This window comes from Erythrolamprus reginae, chromosome 1 (assembly GCF_031021105.1).
Source record: "Erythrolamprus reginae isolate rEryReg1 chromosome 1, rEryReg1.hap1, whole genome shotgun sequence".
Lineage (NCBI taxonomy): Eukaryota > Metazoa > Chordata > Lepidosauria > Squamata > Dipsadidae > Erythrolamprus > Erythrolamprus reginae.
Window position 1 is genome coordinate 392,451,912 of NC_091950.1, and position 8,131 is coordinate 392,460,042.

Consider the following 8,131-nt stretch of genomic DNA (forward strand, 5'->3'; position numbering starts at 1 on the left):
TGTTAATTATTATTATACATATGAGGAAATGGATTGCATGATTCCCTCAACCTTGCATTACCTCTCAGTCTGCCAAGGATCCCCTGGTTGCTGCTGACTAAGTAGGTAGAGAAGTCATTGCATAAAAGGAGAGACTGAGACCTAGTCCAAGACTTTGGGGATTTTCATTTACTCCATTATCCCTAGCCAAGGTCAACAGTTCTGCAGCTGTTGGGGCTGCTGACAGGCCTGATTCTGACGACTAAGTAATTTTCTAAAAATTCACTTCTGCTGCACTCCCAGACCACAAGGAGCCTTTTAGTGTAAATAATAATGGAAGAGCGAGAGGATAAAGTTGTAGCAGGTGAAATGCATAGTTTGTGCAGCTACGATGCCTGTTCATGACAAAGGTTGGAGCTGCGTGACACAATATTGAATAAAGATGCTAGAGTGAACTTACTTGGTGACTGGGAATTCCATTCAATTCAATTTATTAGATTTGTATGCCGCCCCTCTCCGAAGACTCGGGGATGGTAGCAACCGAAACTGTGAACAGTCAGAAATCAAGGACGAAGGGAAGACTGGGTTGAACATCATGCAAATTATTTTATCATTTTCCCTCTTTCGTATATACCCATATTTTTCAGAGTATAAGACACACACACACACACACACACACACACACACCAAAAAAGAGGATGATCTTATACATTGAATGCAGCCATTTTGGGCCTCCTGAAGCCCCACCCCCGCATCCCATTTTTGCAAAAAAACTGGGCCAGTTTTTCGCAAAAATTGGATGCCCAGAGGGTTTGGGAGGCCTGCAGAGTGCTCCTGGGGGCTGGGAGAAGGCAAAAACACCCCCAAATGGGCCAATTTTATGCAAAAATGGGGGGCTTTTTGCCTTTCTCCAGCCCCTAGGAGCACCCTGCAGGCCTCCCAAATCCTCTGCATGCCCTGTTTTTCACAAAAATGGGTGAAAAACGGATCCATTTTTGCAAAGAACGGCATGGGTGGAGGGTTTGAGAGGCCCACAGAATGCTCCTGAGTGCCGGGAGCAGGCAAAAAGACCCATGTTTTTGTGAAAAATGGGGGTAGACATTTTTGCAAAAAGACAGGGCACAGACAGGATTTGGGAGGCTTGCAGCGTGTTCCTAGAGGTTGGGGAGAACACTAACTTTTTTTCTTTCTCCCCGTGGAAATCCACACTGCCCCCACTCTCCTTGCCTTTCGAAAGGCATTAAAAACACATCTATGTGGCAGACCTGGGGACAGTTTCGCTCCAGCCATTAGTATGAAAGAGGAATGATTGTTTTTATAGTGGGTTTTAAGTATTTTCTAATGTCTTAATTGTATTTATTATTTACTGTGTCTATTTTTACCCGTGTGAGCCGCCCTGAGCCCGTGAGGAGAAGGGCGGTCTATAAATCGAATAAAATAAATAAATAAAAATAAAAATAAATAAACCTGTATGTTTTTTCTCGTGAATGTTCTTAAAAGGAAACTGAGGAAGCCAGTTTCCATATAAATTGTCATCCTTCTACCAGGCCTTCTGTATTTATTATTGTTGTGCTCTGTGTTTATTATTATTATATTACTGTGTCTTTTATTATTTGCCAGAAACATCATAACAGTATTCCGAAACTGATCTCTGTAAAAGTATTCCTTCCCTCAGGATTAATGCTGTTTATCACCAGCATGTTTCATTTTCATACGGAGACTTGCAAAACGATAGTACAGATGTCCAATTTTCCACCGAGACTTTGGCAATCCCACTGAACTGAGTTTGATGTCCAGGTCAAGACAAATCTTGGTCTCGTGCCAAGGGTTCAGGAAGCCCTGCGTTGGCCTGCATTCTGCTAGATTTTCATGAAGAGGCCCAACCTGACAGATCCTAGCAGGCTTCCAGTAAAAAGATAGACAGTCATCGACTAGTACCAACCCAACCGGAAAGTCTCAGAATGTTCTGGAAAGGCCTCCAGAATAAGCAAGAGAGAGGAGAGAGGCCTCCACCCAATAGCCTCATTTGTATGCAGCTGCTGATGGAAACTAACAAACACCAACCAGCCTGGAAAGCAAAAATCGTTCCAGGCTGTTGAGCTCAACCTTAAAATGTTCCAAAAACAGATGCCCAGTTCTGATTATTCTTTCTGGAACTTCAGATGCTACCTTCCCTAACATGATACCCAATTAGTATGTTAGTGCTGTGATACTCAAAATTCCCATTGGGGGGATCAGGGCGGCATAGAAATCCGATCAAATAAATAATGTTAGATGGGGTTTCTGGAAACAGGAAAGCAGGAGGTTGAGTGTATGAGAGAATCTACATTAATGGAATCAGTAAATTGTTTTAATATGTTCCAAGTTGGAAGTGTAGTGATGAAACAGAGAAATATATTGAACTAAATATTTTGTGTAAATATATACAGTGGTACCTCTGCTTAAGAACTTAATTTGTTCCGTGACCAGGTTCTTAAGTAGAAACGTTCTTAAGTAGAAGCAATGTTTCCCATAGGAATCAATGTAAAGGCAAATAATGTATGCAAACCCATTAGGAAATAAATAAAAGCTTGGAATTTGGGTGGGAGGAGGAGGAGGAGGAAGAGGAGGAGGACAGTCGCTGCTGAAGGAAGAAGGTGAGGGAATCAAAAAAATCCAAAACTTTTAGGCTTTAAAAAAAAAAAAGAGGGACTCTGAGGCAGCACCCAGAGAAAGGAAAATGCTCCATTTGCTCTGGGCTGCCCAGAGCAAAGGGAGCATTTCTTTTTTCTGGGCATTGGCAGAGGTTTATTCCCTCTCCAAGCACCCAGAGAAAGGAAAAATGCTCCGTTCGCTCTGGACTGCCAAAGTCTCCTTAAGCACCACTGAAAGGCTCCTCTGGCAGCCCAGAAAAGCCCGAGATGGCCGGGATTAAAGGGGGAATGGCAGGAAACTGGCCAGGCCTTCGTGCCGCACTCAAATTTCCTGGGAAATATTTCCGGGCTCCGGTTCTTAAATAGAAAATGGTTCTTAAGTAGAGGCAAAAAAAATCTTGAACACCTGGTTCTTATCTAGAAAAGTTCTTAAATAAAAGCATTCTTAAGTAGAGGTATCACTGTACTTGTGTTCCAATTTAAATAAAACAGGAAACATAGAAATATTATGAATGAATTCAGCCATCAGGGTCTGAGGCAGAGCAGTAGAATAAAAAAGGCATTCAGAATATTCATGAGAAGAGAAGAGAAGATAATTCTTTATTGGCCAAATGTGATTGGACACCCAAGGAATTTGTCTTTGGTTCTTATGCTCTCAGTGTACATAAAAGAAAAGATACATTTGTCAAGAATCATGAGGTACAACACTTAATGATTGCCATAGGAGTCAAATGAGTTCTTGGTTGGTTGGCACATTCATGTACTTTGTTTAGCGAGGCAAATATTGCTCTTGATATTTACTGGGGTGTTTTGGATGGCCCTCCATTCAAATAATAGCCAAGTTTGACACTACGGAACTTCTCATTTATGATAGATACTGAAATGTTTCTCAGCATTACAGCTCCCTCTGTCGATAAAAGTGAAACACTACAGCTTTTTAAAAAACGAGGTAGTGGAAAGCGGCGTTTTATGAGCTTTGGGGATGGTAGGTTTTAAGAAGCAAAGTCTTTATCTATAAACTATATAAAAAGATAACAAAAAACCCAATCCAGTTTACAGGACTTGACATTCAAGTGAGTAATCAGATTCAAATCTCTATAAAGATTAAGGCATCTTTTTCATCTCTTAAGATTCCCCACCTTGAAAAATGGGCCCAAATATTTCAGCCTTGTGCATTTTGGGACAGTGTGGGTTCCAATTGGGCCATTCTTAAAAGTTCAGATGAAATCTATTTTTGTACAGGTTTGTGACTTTCAAGATGCAATCCCAGCAGAGAATTGTTTTTTTCTTTCTTCTGTGAGTCCTTGGAAGACCTGAGTAGCTGCAGTTACATTAACTCTCATGTTGCAATGTTTCTGATCTGACAAAAGACCAAACTCCATCTCACCAAACTACCGGAATGTCCAAGTCTTTAAACAGGTTGTGCAGATCTCAGCTACTGATTCTGACTGAAATTTCTTTCTTTAAAGGTTTCCCCTGTCCAGTCATGTTTATTTATTTATTTATTGTTAGAGTTGAAAGGGACCATGAAGGCCATCAAGTTCAACCCCCTGCCCAAGCAGGAACCCTATAGTACACCAGTCAAGTGGCAGTTCAATCTTCTCTTTAAAATGTCCATAGTGTTGGAGTTCACAATGTCCGCTGGTAGGTTGTTCCATTAGTTGATCGCTCTGACCGTCAGGAAGTTCCTCCTTATCTCCATGTTGAATCTCTCCTTGGTCAGCTTCCAGCCGTTGTTCGTCTGGCCCTCTGGTGCCCTGGAGAATAAAGTGATCCCCTCCTCTCTGTGACATCCCCTCTCGTATACTTGTAGACTGCTATCATGTCCGCTCTGGCCCTCCTTTTCTCTAGGCTATCCATGCCCAGTTCCCTCAATCTCTCTTCGTAAGTCTTGGTTTCCAATCCCTTAATCATCTTGGTTGCTCTTTTTTGCACCTTCTCCAGAGTTTCAATGTCTGACTCTAGAGGGTGGTGCTCATCTCTGCTTCTTAGCCAAGGGAGCCAGTGTTGTCCAAAGACATTTCTGTAATCATATGGCCAGCATGACTCTGCACTGAGGTGCATGGAACACTGTTTATCTACCCACCAAGTGGTATCTACACTGCTCAAAAAAATAAAGGGAACCCTTAAACAAAACAATATAACTCCAAGTAAATCAAACTTCTGTGAAATCAAACTGTCCACTTAGGAAGCAACACTGATTGACAATCAATTTCACATGCTGTTGTGCACATTCAGTTTTGTACAGAACAAAGTATTCAATGAGAATCTTTCATTTATTCAGATCTAGGATGTGTTCTTTGAGTGTTCCATTTATTTTTATTTTAGCAGGATATTTATCTACTTGTATTTGCATGCTTTCATGGGGCAAGTAACTGAAGCTCATGTATGAGTCAAAAAGATGACTGTGAAAATATTTACTGACATCTCACATCCTGGACACAAACTGCTTCAACTCCTAGCCTCAAAACAATGCTATAGGCAGTGATGGCAAACCTATGGCATGGGTGCCACAGGTGGCATGCAGAGCCATATCTTTTGGCAGGCGAGCCATTGCCCTAGCTCAGCTCTAACGTGCATGTATTTATTTTATTATTTATTATTTAGATTTGTATGCCGCCCCTCTCCGCAGACTCGGGGCGGCTCACAACAAAGTGAAACAATTTACAACAAATCTAAATTACAGTTTAAAAATATTTTAAAAACCCCATTTTCTAAACAAACATATATACATACCATTCATAAATTGTATATGCCCGGGGGAGATGTCTCAGTCCCCCCCATGCCTGACGACACAGGTGGGTCTTAAGGAGCTTACGAAAGTCAAGGAGAGTAGGGGCAGTTCTAATCTCCGGGGGGAGTTGGTTCCAGAGGGTCGGGGCCGCCACAGAGAAGGCTCTTCCCCTGGGGCCCGCCAACCGACATTGTTTAGTTGACGGGACCCGGAGAAGGTCGCTGGGATTCGTGAGGCAGCAGGCGGTCTCGGAGATATTCTGGTCCAGTGCCATGAAGGGCTTTAAAGGTCATAACCAACACTTTGAATTGTGACCGGAAATTGATCGGCAATCAATGCAGACTGCGGAGTGTTGCATTCTGCACGATCTGGAGTTTCAGAACACTTTTCAAAAGTAGCCCCATGTAGAGAGCATTACAGTAGTCGAACCTCGAGGTGATGAGGGCATGAGTGACTGTGAGCAGTGAGTCCCGGTCCAGATAGGGCCGCAACTGGTGCACCAGGCGAACCTGGGCAAACGCCCCCCTCACCACAGCTGAAAGATGTTTCTCTAATCTGAGCTGTGGATCGAGGAGGACGCCCAAGTTGTGGACCCTCTGGTATGGGCTCACCAGCTGGTTTTTGGCTCACACCGAGGCTCTGGCAGGGTGTTTTTTGCTTTCAGAGAGCCTGGGAGGGTGGGAGAAGGCATTTTTACCTTCTCCCAGCTCCAGGAAAGCCATTGGAGCCTGGGGAAGGCAAAACATGAGCCTAGTGGGCCCACCAAAAGTTGGGAAACAAGGTGTTTCTAGCCTCCAGGGGGCCTCTGGGGAGGGGGGGAGCTGTTTTCGCCCTCTCCAGGCAGTGAATTATGGGCATGGGCACTCATGCATGTGCAATAGTGCGCACTCACTCACACATCACCACTCTGCTAAACAAATAATTCCCTTAGTACTGTTATTTACTAAATCTGCACTATTAATCTTCTCATCATTCCCATCACCCGTCTCCTCCCACAAATGACTATACCGTATGTCTTTAACTTTTTTGCTTGTATCCTTACAATTTATATTGACTGGTTCCTAATACGATTTGATTGCTTTTTTGTACCCAGACTATCATTAAATGTTGTACCTTACTATTCTTGACAAACTTTTCTTTTATGTACAGAGCATCTGCATCGAAGACAAATTCCTTCTGTGTCCAATCACACTTGACCAATAAAATTCTATTCTATTCTGTGGTTCTGTTCTGTTGTGTTCTATTCTATCTCATGCCATTGAGTTGCATAGAGTTGTAAACCATGAGTGTCAGCTTTCCAGCTGATAAGCTTGGTGTCTTTAATGCTGAGCCATCACACCCTCTTTTCTTTCTTTAACTCCAGCCAAATATAAATACAAATAAATCAAAATCAATCATTCACAATCTAATATATACAAATGTACCACTTTAAATGCAATTATTTACCCAAATTAGTTCACAAAACAAGCGGAAAATGTTTAATTGTAAATTAAATGAATCACAATAATATTACCCAGAGACAAATCTATGCTTACTTTAAATACATATTTCACTCATGTTGTCCATTGGTAGCCTACTTTTCTGAGAATACTTAAGTGGGACTACTGCAGGAAGCAAAACAAATGTCATTTATAGGCATTCCTATAACCTATCATTCCTATCACCCATCTCCTCCCACTTATAACTGTATGACTGTAACTTGTTGCTTGTATCCTTAAGATTTTTATTGTTTCCTGATTGCTTATTGGATCTCTGACAATAATTGTTGTACCTCATGATTCTTGACAAATGTATATTTTCTTTTAGGTACATTGAGAGCATATGCATCAAAGAGAGATTCCTTGTATATCCAATCACACTTGGCCAATAAAGAATTTTATTCTATTCTATTCTATTTATGAGGTTGTTAGCTGGATGGATGCAACAAAAAGCTATTCAAAACTTCCTATAATTGAAATGAATTCATTACATTTTAATCCAATTGCAAAAATTCAAAACCTTAATCTTAAATCTAAAATATGTCAATAAATTCCTGAAGAGTACCAATTAGGGTATTTTCCTAACTTCATTGATGCTAAGAGGAAAAAATAAGAGTTGAGATCTGGGACAGAATGATTGTCACAAATCTAATGACTATTACTATAATTTTTGGTTTATTCTAATTTTTCATAATTGTTATTCTATGCATCAACGCCACCAAGCAATGAGATTGCAACTGAATAAAGTTAGAAGCCTAACAGTGTATTAATTTCCATTGTGAATCAAAGTAGACAACTGGAATTGAATCAGCTATAGTATTAATGCTTGTTTTTGCTTTGGGCTAACGCCAGCATACATTCATATTCATATGTAATAAAAAGATACCTAATAGTAGTCCCATCTATCCCAATTCACTATCTTGAAATTACCTCCTTGAACACCTCTGAGAAAGGTTGGTACTGTTCAGAGAAAGCAAGAAAGTTATGCAATTGGACAGATGTTCACTTGAAGTTTGCCAGGTAAATAATTTCTCATCACCCCTATCTCGCTGCAATTCTACATGTGTGGATGCATAAACAGACTGTACAATGTTCAAGCCCATGTCTTATGACTTAAAATATGGTGAAACGGGAAAACAGGGAATAATACAAATATAATAGCACAATAGCACAATTCTGCTAATATGTGCCATAATTGTGCCAATACACACAGAGAAACATTGCAGATCATAATTTGTCCATGTGTCATGGAAACGTAAGAGGAACCCAAATTGTCTAAAATAAAATAAAAAGCCCATAGAGAGTCA